Source organism: Aquila chrysaetos, chromosome 3 (assembly GCF_900496995.4).
Source record: "Aquila chrysaetos chrysaetos chromosome 3, bAquChr1.4, whole genome shotgun sequence".
Classification (NCBI taxonomy): Eukaryota; Metazoa; Chordata; class Aves; order Accipitriformes; family Accipitridae; genus Aquila; species Aquila chrysaetos.
Genome location: NC_044006.1, coordinates 64,197,417 through 64,219,731, shown reverse-complemented (window position 1 = coordinate 64,219,731; position 22,315 = coordinate 64,197,417). Strand labels below are relative to the sequence as shown.

Here is a 22,315-nt window from a genome sequence, read left to right as displayed (position 1 = left end):
CCGCATCCCCGCGGGAAGCCTGCGTGGCGGCCGGCCTGGTCGCGGTTTCGCCCCCGATCTAGGCCCGAACAGCACGGTGGCCGGACCCACCGCCCGCCAGCCCCGCGGCCGAGAAGCCTGCACGCAGCTACCCGAAGGAAATTTACACCCGCGTCTCTTAGCTCGGTGGCGAATGCACAGATTCTTTGAGAACTTGCTGTTAAGCTCTCCTTTAGACTGGCGGTGTCAGAGGAGGAGGGAGGGCGGGTAACGTGCCCCTGCGTACCGCTTTCCCCATCTTCAGAGCCGCTTTTTTGGTATCTGTCTAATGCTAAAGGTGGGGATCATGCGTGTTTTTCATTAGGGTTTTTTTTTTTCATTTCTACAGTCTCTGTAATCTAAGCAAATATTGTGACTACTGGAGGTTTGAGTCATGGCAGTTGAATGGTTACCCTGATAACTTGATAACAGAAAAACACATATGTGTGTTTATAAAAAATGCTTTGACTTACAGCCCCGTGTCCGGGGAACCATTACTTGTTATTCCACCAGGCATCTCGTGATACCTGATGTTTTCACAAGATCCGCTCAAGTCAGATGATGACATGAAAGACTTCTGAGTTTTCATCCTACGTTTTTCTTCAGACCACTCATTGCAAAGAAAAATTCATTTTTAATTTTCAGCTATCTTTGAATGTTTATTTGATGCAAACGTACCCTCGTGGGGTACAAAGAAACAACAAGAAAGAAAAAGAACATTGTTTTTTTAAAAAAAAAATTATTTTGAGGATGTTTTCTGTAACTAAGACACACACCACCACCACCCCCAAAGCATGGATGGGCAGCGGTTTGTGAGTTACGTTGTCCCTTTGTGTTTGAGTAACTCAAGATGAGTAAGAATACGTTTAGCATCTTTTGTGTATTAGTGTCTTCAGTAGCCGGCATCCGAACAAAAGGAGATTAAATACTTGCTGGCGCTCTGGTTTAGAAATGTTACCTTGTAGGATGTCACACTAACACTAGCGCTGTCCACCACCAGGCAGGTCGTTGCTTGCTGAGGGCACCACGGGCTTGTCCTTCGAGCCCTTCGGCTGCCAGCTGAGCCTGCTCGCAGCCCGCTCTTCTGATCAGACCAGGCCTGGGCATCAACTGGGCTCTTGTCGGCAGGGTTGATTAAATCTCAAATGGGCATAAGCAGCAATCAGAAAATTTCAAACACAATTTTGTAAGAATCAAATCATCTTGGCATAGATACAATAGAATAATAAAACGTTACTGAAATACCTAGCTTACCACATCTCACAGGAGGACCTCAACAGAGCTAGAGCCACCTCTGTGGAAGAATTATCTGTCTGCCTGCCTGCCATGGCTTTCTGACCTGCCCTGCCCTGTTAAATTCTACCTTCCTGTAGGAATCAGGGACACTTAGCCATTTCTGGCTTTTTTGACCTGTAGTCTCCCAACATGACTACTCCTAGGGAGCCAGTGCCATTGACTCGTAAGTACACACTTGGATAACGTTAACTGGGAAGCTGTTGTGTTGCCATGCCTTGCTGTAGCAATCCCACTAAATTTTTTAGGCATGCAGGAAACATTTCAAAACCTCTAATTATTTAGAAACTCTTTAACAGCGCTAAATCTATTGTAGCAAATCCTTAGTCAGATTTTGCAATTTATGCTTATTCCACAATTTTCATAAGCTTTGAAACAAAACAGGCAACGACATAATGATGGAGATAGGTTAATTTCAAAGTCTGCTTCTCTAAGATAAGCAGAGCTCAGAAAGACATATTTTCTTCATTAAGAAGGAATGATTTACACTTTGGTCTATATTTAAAACTAGTATTCTAAAAGTAAACATTTAAAATGGTTTTAAATATAAAGTATTTAAAACTTGTGATCATCAGTTGTGACCATGTAATCACCCTGTAGCTACCTATTTTCTTACTTCCAGTCTTTTGTTCTGAATTTTTCATATACCTTTATTCCTCCTCCTCTCACCCTAAGAGCTTGCTGAAGTACATTATAATGACAAAGGTGCTACAATACATATTTAAAGTCAAAGAAAAGGAACGCTGCTCTAGGGTAATGGTCTCCTGCTGGTATCTAAGAGCTGAGAAAAGTACATAGGTGAAACCTATGTCAGGAAAGCATGTTTGGTTTTCAATTATGATTATTTCAGCTATATCAAGAGTGTAATGCAAATGTAGTTGTATTATTTGATAAATATTGGTACAGCAAGAACAGTTCACTGTACCTTATTGACATGCTTAGATGTCATGTATGTCACAAGAAGATCATTTGTGCCTTTCTTTGATCAGAGATCATTCTGTTCTTGAGGTTTAAAATTATGTATTTTAAGAAGTTTGCTCTCCTGAGCAACTTCATGCATCAGTGGAGGAACACCATAAACCTCCTTAACCTAAGGCTAAGGCTTTCAAGACTGGTCAACGCTGAGGTACATCTGTTTATAAAGGGCTTGTCCCTGCACAAAGATACTTTTGAATCTGTAGCATCTCCACTATATGGAAGACAATGAATTTTAACAGGTTAAATATTAATGATGTGACCCATTAAATTTTGTGCTTGAAATCTTCCTGGAACATTATCGAAAAATCTGTGTTTCAAGCCAGCAGATGTAGGTCACTGTTTTGCTTAGATAAGATTTTTATCTATTTTGAGTAGATAAAAATGATAAATATTATTTAATCCAAAACTGCTTTCTTCTTGCAAAATAAACAATATGGGAAGCACAGGTTTTACAAAAAATCCTTAAGATTGATGACAACCAGATCTTTTGATTCTGCTCATCTTTCAAATACAGTGTGAGAAATTTGTGTCACACAATACCTTCCCCACACCGCCATCTAATGTTTAATAAGAGTCCTACTGGCAATTTGGGCATACATTCACTCTAAAATGCCATATTGTCAAATTTATCACAGAGCTAATCGTTGTGTGGAGTTTAAGCAAAAGCTTAACATGAACATGCCTATGTAAAAAGTGATCTGGCTGGTGAACTGAATCATACCCTAAACTCTGTTGACTGTAATAGCTAAATTTCTTCTGACTATAATATTAAATTCCAAATCAACTAAAACCACAGCGATGAACACACCTGAGGAATGTTAATTATTATCCCTCTGATAATTCTATTTGTTATTACTTATGTTTACTGTTACAACCCTAAATTCAGTAGCAGTAAAAGACTTTCTTCCTCCAGGCAAGTTCAGAATGCATCATACTTGATTCTGACCCAACCCGTATGGCAAAGCCTTTCATTGTGCTCCTTGAGAGAATGCATTCGTGGGTCATGTCTTAGATTCCCACCCCTATGGATCTGAATGGACTGCTGCTGTGGCAGATTTCCCCTTTGCTTAAGGTGTTGATTCTTCTAGGATTAAGGCAGTCTTCTCTTTCTTGGAGGGAGAAATCCAGTGCTTGCCAAAACCCACCCTTTCAGACTTGTCACAAGTTATCTGAAGCCCTTTCCATCCCTACCCCAACCATTGTGCTGTCATCAGAGCATCAGAGCAGATACTTGGAGGTTTCCGTGGTACTTAGCAGATAGCTGCAGCTACTGTTCACAGGAAAGACATCAAGACCTAACGAGAAGTGTTTAAGAGACGGGAGTTATTGCTTAGAGTTACCTAGCTTAAAAATACTCAAGTGGTATCAGTGAAGTTAGTCCTTTGGTGAATGGCACTCTTGTTCCTCAGAAATCAAGTACCTTATTTGAATCAGAGAGAAACACGTGAAGAGTAAATCAAGATTTCTTTTGAAGGAGTAAATAGGTGATTCAAGAATGAAGGTGATACACTGGAGAGCAGGTGTTAGAATACTTCCCTAAATGTACATAGCCCAGATAAGTGTATCTGATATTATTATAATTTTTATTATTGCTCTATTATTGACCAGCTTGAAATCACTGCACAAAGAGGCAGTTTCCACTCAACTAGGGAAAGATTGTTAATTGTTTTAGGTGAAGCACTTCAAGAACAACTATGCTGGAATATTAAAATATATAAATATAACTGTTCATAATATTTTCTTTTTATTTCTTCAAGGATGGAACAAGATACGATCTGCACTTGGAAGCAGCCAGAAACCCACGTATTATGCATATGAGGGAAGATCACCCATACAGCACAGATCTGCAATGAGAATTGGGAGGGGAGGAGTCACTTCAGCAAATTGTACCATGGATGCTCTTGCATTGTGGAGGAAGGCACAGGCAATTGGATTTAACCAGCTGGGTGGAATTTGATTGGATTAGCTTTGGCACAGTTTCACATACTCTTTAATTCATCAGTGAATGGAGTAACTATATTGGAAAGCTACTGGGGAAAACCAACATTGCCCCTGATGCTACTGTCGTAGGCAGATAGAGCACAATCCCATACAGTCTCTCTCTCTGTTTTTCTCCCTTCATTGTCTCCCTAGTTAGTTTTTTTGTGCCAGTGTGTGTCTTCCCATATCAGGATTGGCTGCCTTTTCTTGGTCCGAGATCTTGGCACGTAAGGAGCAATAATTACCTAATAGTATGGCTTGATGACTACGAGCAAGGGTGGGAGTGCCCCCTCTTGAACAATAAAAGCCCTTGTAGAGAAAACCCTAACTAAACAAAACAAAATAATGTGTAAAAACAGGCAGTGCTGCCACAAAGCACTTTGCCAGCTAGAGAGTCTATATGGAGTATGAATAAGAGCCTACTGTGTTTTAGTCCTTTCTGCTTGTGAAAGGTCCCATTCTATAAAGAGCTATCTGTTAATCTCCTCTGATTTCATACAAGTCTAGGCAAGTATAACTTCTTTAGTTTCAATGAAGCTAGTTCTAATTTACACTAAGAATGAGATCTGAACCAGGCCCAGCAGTATGGGAGAGCATGTTCAGACAGAACTGTTTTCTCTCAAATTCATCTTAAGAAAATAAAATAAACCACTTTCACCCAACTCTCAATACCTAGCAATTTTGAGTAGCAGTCATGGCAGCTCGCAGTAGAAACATTTATGTGTAGTGTGAGCTTACAAGTCCTGTAATATGAGCTAATATAGGTTAATATGCAAGGGATTCAAGTATTCAGAAACATAGCTCACCAGAAAAGCACATGTCTCTACATACATTTGCTCAGGCTGAGCCCTCTGTATGAAGAAGAGCATGAGGGAAGTTTAGTACTTCAGCCTACAGCTCCCTGGAACACCAGCCTTTTTAACCGTAATAATAGAGGGCTTTGTTTAAAGAATAGATTTGAAGAAATTAAAGGTTTCAGAGACAGGGAATCAAGATAAATATGGTGAACTGTACAGACTCATTTCAAGAACTGTTCCTGTGAAACACATTCTCAAACTGAGTAAAGTTCTGCTAAGTATTAACATCTATGTTGAGTGAAAATAGACTTTCCTCAGTTAATTTTCAAATCAAGAGGTGAAATGAAAAAGTGAGGAAATTCTCAGTATGAAAATTAAAGCTCCTGTAGTGTCCAAGTTTTCAACAGAGAAGTGTCCAGGCATGAACCTTGTTGATTTTTAGCAAGGTATTACAATTGTAAATACCTGTAGGAACTCATTTAGAATTGCAGAGAGGCCAAAAATCACCCTTCTCAAGACAAATCCCCTGTGTATATGCCTGCAAAATACAGAAAATGGAAATATGGATCTTAGAGGTAGAGAAGCAAAAATTAATTAATGCACTTAACAAATGAACAGCAGATATATAATTTTGAGTGCGTGCTTCTTAAAGATTTTGTTCCGCTTCCTCAGGTCCTATATTGTATTAAGCAGTACCCTTTCCTTTGAAAAATAATGTAAGATTGAAAACTATGCACCTAGATGGGCCAAAAGTTTTTCTTTGTTTTCTATTTGAACAGTGAATTCCATCCACTATCAATGGGCATTGATATCAATGTCCTTTGAGTAGAAAGGCTGGCCTACAAAATTACTAAAAACATTAACCTCTTTGTATGATTTCCAAAGTCCTTTCCCTCTCAATGAAAAAGTACCCAGGACATAAGCAAGCCTACAGAATTAAAATTGAGGGTCTCGTATGAACATTTAAAAATTTCCCCTCAAATACAGCAAAAGGTGGCACGATTGTTAGAATCAGTTTCCTCTATTTTGGCAAAAAAAGGAAGAGAAGGCTTTAGCCTTTGACCAGGTGAAGCTCGCTTTTTTCCTTCAGTTGCTCTCAGCAAGCCTTCAGTCAGACACATTGTAAGTCATCTGAAGGGAAAGCTTGAACTCTTTCTTCTTGTTCATTTACTATGTTTTAAATTACATAATCACAGAGATAGTATTACTGCTTGCTTTATTTTTGAGAATAACCACCCACTGATTTGCACGCAGTCACAGAACCAAAATTCAGTTTTCTGCTCCGCTGCAGACTGTGCGAGACTTTTGAAAACCCCTTCGTTCCTGTTTCTCAGATCCCTTTCAGTGAAATGGGAATAATATAATCTCACTATATGAAAGGGTATTTTTAAGACTAAAATCTTTAAAACAGCAAGTTGTTCATGGGTTACAGGAAAGGGGATCAAATAAATAAAATAGCTAGATTACTCTGTAATTGTAGATATGCTATCCTATCATGGTACTTATGATGTGCACGCTAACATTGCTCGATGCAGACAGTGCCTGTACCTGTCATTACATGTGAAACAAATTCTTGGCTGTTGTAATGCATTTTGCCACTTGTGTAGCTTATTAACTTTGCTGTCATCATCACTCAACAAGCAAATACATCAGTTGATAGAAGAAATGCCAACGTGAGAATAGTAAGTTCATAGGTTAAAAAAAGTCATCTATTCTCTATAAAAGGACTTGGTATAAATCACCAGAGTTTGCAAAATGGGCCTGGGAAAATTAGTCACTGACCTACAAACACTTCCCACTGGATGTCTGTGAATCCATTTCACACGGTTAAAAGTGACAAGAACTAAAGCAGATGAAGAAGCAGGACCATATGGTACAGTAAAGAATAGAGTGTCCTAGCAAACATGAAAATGAAACCAAGAAGTACAAGTAATAAAAATACATTAATACTATTGTGCAATTATTCTAAGTAATCAAAAGGCAAAATGACCCATTTAAAGCTACTTTTTAATAAAAATAAAAATCAGGGAATCTAAACTCTTAATGAGGAAATTACTATATATTTTCACTATCCTGCAGTCCTTGTGGCAGGTCTGGAATTTTGGCAGCTGGCCAGCCAGAAGGCCTTGTGATCTGCCACTGCATCTAGCAATGTGTGGTTAAACAGGGAACTCAGCACAGCAATTTCTGCTGACTAACATTGGGAAGAATCTAGTCAATTTGAATTATACTTCAAATTGAAAAGAATATAATTAACAAAGACATTTTTGTCTCAAATAAGGATCTAGCTTGTTGTTTTTTCCTTCTAAGTTAATGCTGCCCTGCACTGCTGGAACTCTTCAGCTAACACTTTACCAAAGTGTCCTCTCCTGATAGACCTCTGTCACTCATAAAATGCCCCTTCAGGAGCGCTACAGGAGATAAAATATGTGCATTAGAACAGGTATTTTCTTAAGCCCAGTTCACTGCATCGCCAGGTTTATTGTAGCATAATTTTGTTGCACTCAGGAGTGTGACACTTCAAACACACTGACTAATTTGGTGATGAGTGTCCCTTTACTTTAAAGCTACTTAACTGGAAAGGATTTAGAGACACAGGATTTAGATTTTTACATTCCAGGGACTTTGAACTGCCACATATTTTGACAATTAAGTTCTAATAAATAACATAAAAGCATATTACAACATATGACTATAAATTGCAACCCTCCTAGATACACTTGGCTCCAAACTGAGAAGACAGGCCTCCTCAAATTCATTTTTCAAAACAGAAAGGTATCTTGTATAATACAGGACAGAATATCTGTCTATAAGCATATGCATGTTTTCTTCAAATTTTATTATAAAACTTCTAAAACAGCAGCAAGATCTTTCCAATAAATAGCAAAAGCATAATAAAAAAAGACTTTTTTTTGTTTCTGCAATCTCTAAGTTAAAATAATTTCTAACACTGGGTGAATTACATGAATTGCAAAATTTGGTACAAGATTACAAAGCAAAATTCTTTCTTTGGCATGCTTAGGCAATTCACGTCAGATGTTCACAGTTACCCCTTAAAGCTTTAAAGCCGATGAAATCCAGCCTTTGGACTTTATTAACGTATTCAAGTTATACAAAGTCTCTAACCTCAACCTTCGTTGTCTTTGTCCATAATAAAGTTGCTAAAGATACATCTCATTGTTTAAATACAGTGGTTTATCCATCATGATAATACAGTATTTTCTCTGAGTCTGTTAACCAGTTTCATAATTTTCCCAGTTGTTCAGACTGAGATATGTTAAGAATTCACAGCTGGTATGGGACAGCCTACATAGCTAAAATATGTGTCTTGGTGGTGGCTAATATTTCTCATCAAATAAGTGTTGGTAAAGCGTTTAGGATTAATCATGCTGCTGGCCACAGTGTAGCCAACAAAAGGAGAAAAAATTATACATGAAAGTAATGCAAAATACATTTTCTACCATTCATCTAGAGTGTTAGGGCTCACAGACTCTTTGAGTTTGATCTATAACCTTAATCATGCACAATCCTGTCGGCAAGAGTTAAAAAAAAAAAGAAAAGAAAAAACAAAACCAAAACCAGGTTTGGAGAACAAAACTCCCCAGAAGCAACCACTGGAAGAAACAGAAATACAACCACCAAGTTAACTGTCTCACTGCAAGCACTCACTCCCCCAAATATCCTGCTTTTACACATGTTTAAACTTCGTGTGCAAATCTGCAGATGCCATCAAAGCAGTAAATGTGTCAGGGTTCCCTGTAGAATAAAAACTGAATGGTAGGGTCAGTCATAGGGAGAGTCCCAACAACTCGAAGCCTTAGCCTAATCGCTCCTTCATCCTCACTCTACCAATCACTGCTCATTTTAGCAAGTCCATAGCTATCAAGAACATTCCTTTTTTTTCATAGAGGATAGGTGTCCTGGGTTCAGCTGGGATAGAGTTAATTTTTTACAGGAACCCGGGAGGTGGGGGGGCATAGCCGGGGCAGGTGACCTGCACTAGCCAAGGAGCTATTCCATACCATGTGCCATCATGCTCAGTATATAACTGGGGAGCTGGCGGGGGGGGTTGAGGAATCGTAGCTTGGGAACAGGCTGAGCATTGGGTTCTGGGTGGTGAGCAGTTGCACTGTGCATCGCTCTTTTTGTATACTCTTTCATTAGTACCGTTGTTGTTGTTGTAACCTTTTTTTTTTGTGTTGTCCCAGTAAACTGCCCTTATCTGAACCCTCGAGATTCCAGGGTTTGGTTTTTTTTTTTTCTTTTCTCTCCTCCGTCTCCTCCCTATCGCACCGGAGTGGGGCGGGAGGAGTGAGCGAGCGGCTGCGTGGTCCTTTGTTACCGGCTGGGCTGAAACCACGACAATAGGTCACGTTGTAAAGAGTGTATTTCCACTGACACTGCATCAAATCACTCGGGCCCAATGACAGCACCACTTGCATGTTTCTAAGAGGGTCATTTCAGAAGGGAGATTTGCCACCCTGAACTTTGGAGGTAAATGCCTCCTTTCCAGTGAAAGTAAACAAGAACCAAAGGCCTAACTTTCATTTGCACCATTGAAAATCTCACCCTACAACAGACATTTCCAAGATACAGAACTTCTAGATCCTACTAATGGTACACAAATTATTTCAAAATGGCAAACAACAAAATACACAAAACTGTCCCTCTTTCCTTTCCCTGGGACAAAGCATAGTACATAACCAGAAGAAGGAAAACCATTGCATGTTATTTCCTCTTGCACACACATGCGAGTTGGGAACTTTAGCTGCCCCCAGTGATGGAGTTTCCTAACCTTTACACTGACCTCCCCCAAAAGCCAAAATACACTATCTGAAATTCACTCTAAATCATAAGTGTTCACTGTTATAAAACTGGCTGTCCTGATCTCTCATATGCATGATCATGTCTGTTCCCCTCTGCCAATGTTATTATTTGTGTGGCCCTATAGGAAGCTACATCAGGAGCCTGTTCTGGTTGAAGCTAAATCAGCCAAAACAGTTTTCTGCCAGTTTCTAACTCAGCTTACCCTGTAGCTGTGTCAACGTTATTACTAGCTCAAGAGAAGCAGTGGAAATACGCAACTGGGGAAAGATAGGACTGTTTTTTCTGGGTCATGGTCTCACTTGAGGAGCTTAAGTGACTGAGACAGCAGCCTAAATTTGGGAATCATGTCTGAGAGCAAATGTATTCTCATCAATCCTCTCATTTTATTACTACTCCTACACTGCCATTTCCTTTTCCAGGACATTTCAATGCCTTTTCTAAGTAAGTTGCTGAAATAAAAGCAGGACAGTATTTTTAATCAAGTGAATTTGACTTTTAATCAAGTGAATTTAGTGCCAGACAACTGTAGCTTCAGCAGTTTATTTGAAATCGTCCACCGTGCTGTTCTCTCTATATTGGTTATATCATTTGCTTCCACTTCAAGAACCTGGAACATCAGACAGCATTGCTGAGCAGACTAAGAATCAGAAATATACAATATGGATATTGAAACAAGCACTGGCTTTTTGTTAATCCTCTTATCTTTACTTGTCATGCTGGAAATCATAATTCTGAATTACCTCATTTCACAAGCAGAGCTGCTGGACCTCTGCTTGTGTAATTTTGGAAATGTATTTTTAAGTAAAAGGTGCAATGCTTTCTGCTGTGCTGAAGGAAAATTAGAATCGTAATGTTCTGTCAGAGAAGGAGTTACATATTTTTGACAACAGAAAAAAGTTCAGCTGAAAATAAGAGGCGATGTAATGAAGTGAAACTTAATCTCTTTTCATGCCACTTCTGAGAAAGAAAATATTAACAGCTACTGCACAATCAATCACCCACCCACTCCAGCTTACTATCGGTTAGACATGTGGAAATTGCAAGCTATTGGATTCTACTTCCAAAGCTGTGATGTCATGCTAGTCTTGACTTCTAGCAATCTACTTGAGTGTTAGAGGAGGTGATGCAATAGAGAAGATTGAGAACCACATTATCTAGCTGCTCCCTACACAAAAACAACAAAAATATATTACATCAGGATATAACCAATTATAATAAATTTGAGATTATCTACCCTTTGAGGAAAGGCCTACAAATGCAAAGCACTCTCAGTTCTTACTAACGCCTTTCAGATTATACAGTATTATTTTTATGAGAAGCGTTGGCATGAGAGTCCTAGAAAAATAATTTTCACACACTTGTAGAACAAGTATAGCCTGGAAGAATTAAACCTTAGCTTCCTTGCAGTTGTCTCCAAGTTTACTGAATTCCAACTGAAAGAAGAGAAAAATTAATCCTTCAGTTCTGGAAGTCTAGGTTAAGAGTAGGCAGTTTTACTTCTGGGCATTTCTGAGATAAGGATACTTCTGTATTGTCTCAAGTATCTCATTAATGCTTTTATTTACAAACATACTTGCACATCTGGGACTTGCTCTGGAAATATTTTTATGGGCAGAGGTCAAGGTCTTTCAGATTTTGTCCAAGATTTCTAGACCCAGATATGTCCAGATTGCACTACTGCATTGTCCATGTCATCTACCTATCAACTCTACAGGCATTGATTTTTCACATTTCCTAAAAAGTTTCAAAGCATTGTATACTCACAGCATTCACAGGTGTGTATACCAAGTATACTTGCTTCTTCTTGCCCGTGAGATCTGGGAAACCCTACTTTCTTCTCTCTGTCAAGGCATTCCAGTTATTCTTTTCATTTTACATGGGTGGGAAACAGGCCCGCTTTCGTACCTCTATTTTATTTATCTTAGTATCATTCACATCTTTGAAGCTTCTCTCACCCATAGTACATATACAGTGCTGAGTAGTGGCTGTCTTGGTTACCATACCTATATGCACATGAAAAATTATAAAGACTAAGAAAAATAGAGTAAAAAATATTATTTAGAAAAAAAAGTTACAACAAAATTGTCCATCCACAGTGCAATTTTGGAATATATAAATGTAACTTAATAAAAAAACAATTCCTGCCTTCACAGTCAAGCTTCTGCTGCAGAACTTGGATGCTGCCTAAGGCACAGGTTGGCCAACATAATTGGGACATAATTCCCAACACAGGCATACCCCCATCCTTGTGTATGCACAGGAGTCCACCACCCCAGTCTTCATCCAGTTTCTAGGGGAGATCTCTGGGGAATACAAGGTTCACATTAGAAGTGAACCTTGCCTCATTTGTGTAATTAGCTATGAAATCTGTCATGGTTTAACCCCAGGTGGCAACTAAGCCCCACGCAGCCACTCACTCACTCCCCTCACAGTGGGATGGGGGAGAGAATCGGAAGAGCAAAAGTGAGAAAACTCGTGGGCTGAGATAAAGACAGTTTAATAGGTAAAGCAAAAGCTGTGAACACAAGCAAAGCAAAACAAGGAATTCATTCACTGCTTCCCATGGGCAGGCAGGTGTTCAGCCATCCCCAGGAAAGCAGGGCTCCATCACCCGTAACGGTGACTTGGGAAGACAAACGCCATCACTCCGAACGTCCCCCCTTCCTCCTTCTTCCCCCAGCTTTACATGCTGAGCGTGACGCCATATGGTCTGGGGTATCCCTTTGGTCAGTGGGGGTCAGCTGTCCCAGCTGTGTCCCCTCCCAACTCCTTGTGCCCCCCCAGCCTCCTCGCTGGTGGGGTGGGGTGAGAAGCAGAAAAGGCCTTGGCTCTGTGTGACCACTGCTCAGCAGTAATGAAAACATCTCTGTGTTATCAACAGTTTCCAGCACAGATCCAAAACATAGCCCCATACTAGCTACTATGAAGAAAATTAACTCTGTCCCAGCCAAAACCAGCACAAAGTCAAAGGAAACACAATTGAGTCACTCTCCTACAAAACAAAAATGCATTTTTTACAAATAAGGGATAGAATGCAAGCCCTCAGACTCTGGTGGTACAAAACCTAACCTGACCGTAGAACAAGTGGATTCAAACACTTGGCCTGAATAAACACAAACCCCAGCTCTCTAATAAGACCTGGAACAGAGAAGCGTTGCACAACTTGGATTAGCATTTTTCATGTGATATACATATATAAGATGTGGGACTAACAGTAGAACACCATTTTCAGCTCCAGCTTCTGCACATAAAGAAGTGCTGCCTTCACTAGCCACCAAACTCAGCAGAACTCCAATGCGATTTAGAGAATTTTCTTTGCAAGACTATCATCCCTACGCATTGTACAGGAAGCTTAGGCAACAAACTAAAGCATCAGGATTTCACTACTGGTGTAGCGTTTAGAGATTATTCGTGATCCATCCAGGAACTTGTTGGATATAGTAAGAATAGGAATTAGGTTACAGGTTCACAGATTTGAGATTCTGAAATCACATAAGTAAACATCACACTGAGAGATGCATGTATGCCATTAACTAAGCATTATCAAGTACACATTTACACTAAGCTTTTGCTTCAATTCCCAGCATTTAATGAATGTAGCACAGCAAGTGCACACAAGATATTCTGTTCTGCTCAATCTCTTATTTTGAAATGCATCTTAATTGCACAGCCCTATTCTTTCACTATATATCCAAGTGGAATGTAGGCATTGTTATAACAGAGCAGGCACTGTAACCACACGCCTTCACTTCCTGCATTACGGACATCGGATGCAAGTTAAATAGCATTCATGGTATCAAGCCAGTTTCCAACAAAAGAGTACCCTCTTCACCTCATTTTATACTTTCCAGAGTTCATTTTTATGAAAAGCCATAAAGCAGATGGCATCTTCATCACACCGCTGGTCTCTTCAGGTGAAAAGAGGCCAATGGAAGGTATCACAGGAAAGTTTAATGTCGTTATATCCATTCTCGGGTTTCATATACCTGGGCTGTCAAGTCAGAAGCCTTCACTGGCATTGTATGTTTGGTTTCTTGTGTGGTGTTTTTGTTGTTGTTTGTTTGTTGGGTTTTTTGGTTGGTTTTGGGTGGGTGGGGGTTTGGTTTTTTTAAGAAAGGATATGAAACATTATTCCATCACAAACCAAGTATTTTTAGCCAGCCATAGCAGGAGGCAGCTGCCTTTGTCACTAACCAATTTCCTTTACATAATAAAAGTAAAAACACTGCTGAAGAAAATATTGAGGTGCTGATAGGTTGCCAGTAGAGACTAACTCGGACTCTGTAGGATTTTCAGAGTGAGAAGGAGTGTACATACCCATCTCTGGCAACTAAGGACCTCAGTTTTGTAACTCTTCACACCACTGTTACCTCCACTATTGATCTTACTGAGTATCCTGACATCCTATAGTTACTGCAGATATGTATTGGACCCTATTATGTTTGTAATTTAACTATATGGACCAAAATAACACCCATTTTTAGGGAAAACTTCCGTAACAGTCTTACTTCAACAAGCTGATCTGTATTTCTGTATCCATATGTACTGGGCATCACCAATTAAAAGACTTTGATATCCTACCTACTAATGCAAATCAATTTCATTCCAATCTGCCAGATTATATAAGTAAACAGAATGGTGAGGTGCAGAGGATAATGCACAGAAACTGCAAGACCATAAAACAACCACTGGATTCCAGATGGGATTGAATAGGTCGTAGGCATACAGAATTGTAGAAGCAAGATCCCTAACTCAGCTCTAAGTCAAGAATTTTTTGTGAGGTACGGGCAAGACTGAAAGCATACGCTTAAATACAGGATAACAAATAGGTTTCTGTCTGCACAGAGAAATAATCACACATGTCCTAAAGCTGCCAGCATCAGTGGCAAGTGGTACTGCAAATGAAGACAAAAATAACTTCAAACATTTTCAGATCTGCACTGATTATTAATTTATGTTGTTCATCTGAATAACATAACTTTTCAAGTTGACATCTGGAATCCACATAAACTAAATAACTATCTAGGTTAGACTAGAGATATGGGTTGAGGAACTTTACTGCAATATACAATTTGTACATTGTACAATGTTCAATTTTAAACCTTCCTCCCTGACAAAAAAAAAAAAAAATTCTTGTGAAGAGTTTAGGGTTTTTATTGTGAGACTGTTTCACAGGTAACAGTGAATTCTCATTTACATACCATTGCTGGCAATTAATTATTGACAAAAATCCAATACATTTTAACAAAATAGCTTGACAACACTTTAGAATCTTCTCCTGGGATTAGGTATTTTCAATTCCAAATGCACATTTCACTCATTCCCAAGAGTTGCAGAGTCACAAATTAGTTTAAGCCTTGTTTGTATTCTTATGCAATTGTTCAACTCTAGAAATGTTTTATGGATATTTACAGGATACATTCAAAAAGTTAGAAGCTACTCATAAATAATTAAGTTTTTACTAAACCACGGGTTATGCTAAATAGGGTAAAATATGCTAGCTGATAAGGAAGAGAAAGAGAAATAAAATAAATCGTTATCTAGTATTTAATGGTCACGGATATCTTTGTGCTTTAGACTTACCAAAGTATTTATATCCACATTCACCACGGTAGAAAAATTAATGAGAACATGATGATATACTTGACTAAACATACTGCAACAAGATCAGATGTAAAGAAAGGTTTTGCTGTCTAAAATGGGATATGCATGAACTTGGATATCTCAGTTCTTAAGAGCTCCTGACATGACTACAGTTTTGCTCCTGTTAACAGCTACAATTTTTTCAGTCCTCATAGGGCTGCTTACACTCAACCTAACCAGAATCCAGAATGCAGGCCTGATACCGTTAGAGATTTCAATTAGCTTCAAAGCTGCAAAACCTACTTCATGCTTTCAGATCAAGCTTGACATATGGAGCCAACAAAGCTGTTACTACCCTTTAAAATGACATAATCCACACCCGGGATGTTTATGGAGTCTCTTCTGTGGCACAGAATCAGTATCACTCTCACAGATGCCTGGGACCTGCATTCAAGTCCTCCTCTGCCCCGGAACATTCAACCTTACCTCTCATGGAAAGAGTCTTTAACTACCACACTAGTCAGGATCTGCCATCTGTACATCATTGTTCTGATAATACAATCTCCACTTCCTTACCATAACTGTTCCTCTCAGAATTTTTTCTTCAAGATAAAAGTTGATCTGTCTTGAGAAAGGTCAGGAATTTATAACCTTGGTGTTGGGTGTATCTTGACTAACTTTAGCTACTGAAAAGTTAGCCCTCTCTTCCTAGCTCTTCTCTGAACTGCTTGTATGTTCAGTGGAAGGAAAAGGACTTCATCAAGGGCAAATAATTCCATCCTCAGAGAGCCATGGACTGCGCTGTGGAAATCCTGCCTGCTATCCCACTGAAATAGAGAATTAGACCAGAGAGGAATAGCTAGGTCTTCGATTACCATTGTTAGATAAGACAAAAATTACTTCGAACAATTAACAAACTTGTCCAAGAGTCTGGAGAAAGAAGTCTTGGACTCTCCATGTCTACTCCTATAAAGATTTCCAAATTTTAACATAATTAGTCATGTATTGTGTAGAGAGCTTGTGCACATTGAGAGACCCAGTTATCATACTCAGGACCAGACATCTAGAGTTTAGACGTGCCAGAATTCACTGTACGATCTAACATCTGGCCCTTAAGGTAATACTATTTCCTACAATAGGTTCACAAATGCCATTGTAGTTCTCTTGGGTACCATCAACATGGGATGCTCTTTAAAGTGACACCCCCTCTAGAGCCCCCACAGTGATGAGGCACAAGTAAATCTGCAGTTCAAGTTCCAGATGTGAAGCACTCTGTTCTTCAGGCAGTTCTGCATCTCTCATCATTGGACATATTCAGCTTCACAAGTGCTGAAGGAGAACGAGGCATAGCACTCCAGACTCATTTTGTACCACTCCTACTGAATACTTGGCTAAGACAGTAGGCATTACTATTTTTTCCATCCCCTTTGTCCCAGTAAACCTCTTCATTTTGCCTCAGGTACCTACTGGGTTTGGGTTTTTTTTGTTGTTGGGAAAGGGCTGGTTGGTTGTTTTAGGGCTGGGGGTGAGGGGTGTGCTTAGACAAGTGGCTTTAAAAAAAAAAAAAAAAAAAAAAAAGACAACTTTAGTATAGCGTCTGTTGGTTCACATGGAAAAGCTGCTGCCAGGTCCAGCTAGGCTTTCCACTACAATTATTGACATGAGCAAACAAAACCTGCCGATTTGGGCTAAATGTCACATACCAAGTATCACCTGGTCATGTATCAGCTACATTCCCAGTATTCTGGAATATCTTTCATCTTGCATTATATTGCTAAAGATAAAGCAGATAAATTAATCAGGAGTATAATCTTTAATGACATTTAAAATGTATATAGTCATTGTGCTTATGAGAGAATTTATTCATTGGATAGGTTTATTTCCTTATCAAGTATGTATTTTAAAACCGTGCTGCTGTTGTTATACCACTTCTCTATATTACTGCAAAGTTAATGTTTTATTTTAATAGGATTATATTTATATCAGCAATTCCATTAAGTGTGTTTCACTTTACTGGGCATCTGTCCAAGATCCCAGATAACTAATCTCTAAAAAGTGACCTACATACTTAACCATTGTGCCTGTTTGTAAGGGACACTAATTGACTCGTATTTTCTGTTTGATCTATACACAATTTCTCTTGTGCAATTGCATAAATCCTTATACATCAGTCCATTTTTTCTGTATATGAAGATTTTTTCCAAGACTAATTCAGACAGATAAAATTGCCCCGTATCCTAACCAAAAATTGAGTTTATGTTGACACTGTTAATCATGTTTTCCTCTGTCCTAAATATAGTCTTTATGCAGTGCATAATAAACCCATGTAAGCGCTAGGTTTATTTTCTTAGAATTTCAGCAGAGGTAGGCATTGGAATCAGATTTTTTTACATAATCTAAACTGATTCTTTCAGACTCTTTAGACTGGCCATACAGCTGAAATTTCGTATTTTAAAAACCTTTGCAGAGGAGTAGATGAGGAAACCCTTTGACCAGATTTAAAGTCTGTTACGAAACTTTAGAGCACAGCTTTAACAATTTTACTATGGGGGTGCCCTTCTTGCAGGGAGGAAGCTTTTCCTACCTTCAAATTTGAGCATATGCTTTTTAATTTTACCTTAGAACACTCGAAAAAGCTCTTTGACATCTCTGTAGCCATTGCCTTAGTGTGAAGCATGTATGAGAAAGAGTAACAAGTTCCATTGCTAAAGGTGGAAGTTGACAACTGTTCTAGAGAAAAATTCAGACTTGAACATTGTTACCTAGAGGCAGCTAGGTCAAACTCTGCTACAAGAGCCATCACTCCAAGAGACTTTCAAAAACAAACTAAAAGGAGTTTACAGAAAGTGTTAGTTGCAGAAATAAGAATAACTTGTCCAAGTTCCCTTATACTTGGTTTTGGGCAAATATCCAGTAGAAAGCAGAGGTTCCTGTTGTCAGTCATTTAAGGAGATCTGGTACAAATGTGCCACTATGAGATGGCTCTGACCTGAGGCCTGCAGATATTGCAGTGCGTGTTTGCACTTGTTCCTCCTCTCCCCGCATATGTTTTCAAGTTGGACAGTGAGACCTCTGCTGTTAATAAAAGAAAAGAGCTCAGCTGTGTTATGAGGGAAAACCCATTTCTGATCCCCACAGCACTAATGGCAGATGCAGGAGACCAAGCAGAAGACTTAAGCATTTCCAGGGCTAAAATACTGGCTAAAGAAATGTAGTATTTATTTCTTTCATTCTAGAAAGGGGAGGCAGGGGAGCGCACTGGAAACAGAAGGGCTTTGTCCATGAAGCCAACTGATCTACTCAAACAGCAAGAGCTAATGTTAAATGTTGTTTGAGCATAATGTTTCTAACCTTAGGAATGCTCCAGTCCGGGAAGAGACACACAACTAGATCTAACATTGGCCAAACCAGCTATGTTGAAAACAGCTGGGACAGCAAATCAACTTCATACGCTTTGCAGTCATACACTACAGCGAAAGTGGATACTGACCCTCTTTAGACTGTCTCCGTTACAACACAAACTTTTAAGAACAGCTTTAAACTGTGACCAAGTTACCATTACATTTATGACTGGAAATTGCATGGTAATAATAACTAATTTAACTGTTAATTAAATTATATAAATATTTAAATAAATCTCTTACTCAATAACAATTCTGAAACCATGTCTCTCTTCATTTTTCATAGAACAGGCCCATTAACTTACCATGTGGAAATTCATTTGTTCTTCTAGATCTTGAGATCACATCTCATGTATTTGGCTAATTCTCTTGAATGAGGAAAACCAAATTCTGTTTAGGTGCTCAGTTCAGGCTTCACAGGAGCTATGGAAAAACATTACACTACACATTCCTGTACAATGTATGCATACAGACAGCCACTTGTAGATGTGACCATTGGACATAATACTATATATTCATGGTTGTAATGCAGAAGTGAGCCATTTATTAGAAAAGTGAAATATATCTAGCCTGAAGAATGGATTTTCTTCATCACTGTGACTTTATCTGTTCCTGTTTTCTGTATTCCCACTTTTTATCCCCCCCATTTCCAAAACGATATCTCCATATGCCTGGATTAAAATTGCATTATTTCCTTTTCCCTTCACACCATTGTTTCAAAAGATACTTAAGTTTTTTATTATATTTCATTTTTGTGACCTGTACTTCAATAGCAGTATTTGTAATCTCATTTTTTAAGTATTTAGATAACATCCTATGATTATTAGAATGTATATAAATCAAGATTAAGTATATTCTCATTTTGTCTTTCACTAAATGGGACTACAAGTCAGGAAGACTCTATAAAATGAAAATTTGTCAATACGATTTTTCTTTCCTGTTAGAAGGCTATCAAATTATAAATCACTTTTATTACCACCTACATGTTAACACAGGATAGCAGGAAAAATGAGTCTGTGTTCTCAATAGCCACAGAACATCCCACCTCCCATCTCCCCTACCACCCATGCCCCGGGACAGAAGAAATTCTCTACTTCTGTAATATCCTTTGGCTGCTTAATCAGTTTGGAAACAAAGTGTAGACATTTATACTCCACAAGGTGTCACTCTAAAACAGCTGGAAAAAATCCATGTCTTTTTGTTTGGAACTTAACCCAAAAGGTCAGAAATGGCTAACATTTCAAATTTATTTAGTGAACTACCAGACGCTCTACTCTACGCTCTACAATGCAACAGTAAAGGCAGTGGGTATTTTTTCTTGTAAAAAGTGTATTATTTCAAAACCACTCTATTTTTAACTTATTTGCCTAGCTGAAGTGTGCAAAATTGTCAGTAACTTTAAATCTGGGACAGCATCCAGCAAGTATTTTATCAGGGTACCTTCCATTGCCCTTTAGTCAACTACTATTAGCTTAGTGAAGAGGCAGACAACAACTTCAGACCCAACAGCTTAGGTCTGCAAGGTATTTAAGCTTTTTAATAAAATACACTTTGGCTCTAAACACGTTGTCCTTTTAAATAAATATGGTGTATTCCATAGAAATTTGAACATCCCCCCAAAACCACAGTTGTCAGCAATAAAACTAATGAAAACTTTGTCCTGGTTTCGGCTAGGATAGAGTTAATTTTCTTTCTAGTAGCTGATATAGTGTTATACCTTGGATTCAGTATGAGAATAATGTCGACAACACACTGATGTTTTCAGTTGTTGCTAAGTAGTGTTCAGACTAAGTCAAGGATTTTTCAGCTTCTGATGCCCGGCCAGTGAGAAGGCTGGAAGGGCACAAGAAGTTCGGAGGGGACACAGCCAGGGCAGCTGACCCAAACTGGCCAAAGGAATATTCCATACCATGTGACGTCATGCCCAGTATATAAACTGGGGGGATGTGGCCTGGGGGGATCACTGCTCAGGAACTAACTGGGCATCAGTTAGCGAGTGGTGAGCAATTGCATTGTACATCGCTTGTTTTGTATATTCCAATCCTATTATTATTACTGTCATTTTATTATTGTTGTTATTATCATTAGTTTCTTCCTCTCTGTTCTATTAAACTGTTCTTATCTCAACCCACGAGTTTTACTTTTTTATTTTTTGATTCTCTCCCCCATCCCGCTGGGAAGGGAGCGAGCGGCTGCGTGGTGCTTAGTTGCTGGCTGGGGTTAAACCATGACAACTCATTTTCTATGGTTCACCTGTAATCAGTGAATTAATTCTCTGGAATCTAACAAGAGAGAATTCCAAGTAAGTTTTCTTATCTCTAACAAAGCTTACAATGCAGCTTTTCCTTTAGTAAGTCCATGCCTTCTTTGGTAACCACCTATTTTCACGAACTTTTGAGAGATCTTTGGCACATCTATCAACTTTAATTGAAATTGATCCTCAGGTTCAAAACATACTAGAAGAAACCAGACACAGACATGAGTGCCTAACTGTCTTTTCACAGGAAACGAGATTAATATTTCAAGAAAATGAACATCTATGAGAAAGGACACAGGATGTACGGAACAGATCTGTTAGCATGAGGGAGACAGCTATAGGTGACAATTTACACAAGATACAGTAACAGAAACTGGAAGCAATTTTGAAACATTAATGCTTTTCATCCTGTCCTCACAGGTGTGTAAGGAGTTGAACATTTTCTTGTTTGTATGGCAGCTGACAAAGTTCTGAAAGCCTTTAGTTCATACAACCAGGATCTTTGAGAGTCTAGAATTTCATCAAGGAAAATACTTCAGTGTGCATTAAACTTAAAAATGTGTTTGCATTTCTCTCACTTCCGTAAGAATTAATGAAAGCTAGAGACATTATAAATACTTTGCTGAAATAAAAAAAATTATTAAAAAAAAAAATCTTTAAGAGAACTACTTTAGAAGAAGCAGACCCTATGGTCCAGACTGGTCTTTTTAAGCAACTCTGCTGCAGCTTTTGCCTGGTATGAGCACAACCACGTGTAAAAAAAAAAAAAAAAAAAAAAAAAAAAAATCATGAAAATAAGACCATTAAAAGCCTCATTCAAGGCCATTTGGAAATTATATTTTTGAAACCACAAAACAAAAACAATGACTTGGCTAGGTAACCAGATTTCTGAATTGTGACATTTTTATAGTTATAATTCCATTCACAAGATGTATTAATCACACCCAATTCCACTGATACGGCTATTAAAGGAGAGGAAAAACCTCAGCAGTTACCGTAACAAAGACACTTCCTTCACTGTTTTTTCCATTCAAGTCACACATAATACAGTGAAGTTATTTTTTTCCTTAGTCTACACACAGCATTCAACTCTCACATTACCCTATTTCTCTTCAAGACTTTGTGCATATGCACAGGTTCTGCTGCATAACTACATCTAACAAGCAAGTTGCAAGAAGGAA

General features: G+C 38.7%; 1 long non-coding RNA gene across 1 annotated transcript; it reads left to right on the top strand.

The window, feature by feature from the left end:
• The first annotated feature begins 188 nt into the window (after window positions 1-188).
• LOC115338911 lies at window positions 189-8,274 on the top strand. The gene is made up of 2 exons (XR_003922564.2): window positions 189-316; window positions 4,047-8,274. It is a non-coding gene; the product is annotated as an uncharacterized LOC115338911 (long non-coding RNA).
• Window positions 8,275-22,315: the final 14,041 nt, after the last annotated feature.